We start from the raw sequence: 618 nt of genomic DNA on the forward strand, positions 1-618 counted from the left end.
ATGAAATTACGGGGCCCCTCAGACGGAGCCACCCTCTAGCTCGGCTGCACCCGTCTTGAATATTTTTTACTCGTGATATATTTTAGCGACATTTACATAGCTTGAAGTAAACTTATTGCAAATTCTTTAAATAAACTAGCATAGCTATCTTTTGTTTGTCAATAAAAATATTCTTTAAATACCACTATTTTACTATATTTCAACACAACCGTAGTGAAAAAAAAATTATAACCAGCATTATAACAATAAAACAATCAAAATAAATATGAGTTTGTCATATTGATATCATTTCAGTTTATGAAGCTATTTAGAAGTTATAACATCTAGAAAATTAAAACCACTGCTTTATAAAGATTTCTAAGATTTAAACATTCTGAACTAAAATCAAACATGTTATCTACTTGAAACACAATGACACAAACTAAAACATTCATTTCCTTGCTTTGCTTCCTGCAAAGTCTTCAATAATTTTATCAAATGACAGCTCTCGCAATTTGTCACTTTCGATACACATTACACTGAGTGAAGTTAGTTTTTCTTGAGAGAGTGAAGAGCGAAGCTGTTTTTTTTATCCGCTTTAACTGAGAGAAACTTCGCTCACCAGAACAGTTTGTTACG

Source organism: Penaeus monodon, chromosome 19 (assembly GCF_015228065.2).
Source record: "Penaeus monodon isolate SGIC_2016 chromosome 19, NSTDA_Pmon_1, whole genome shotgun sequence".
Lineage (NCBI taxonomy): Eukaryota > Metazoa > Arthropoda > Malacostraca > Decapoda > Penaeidae > Penaeus > Penaeus monodon.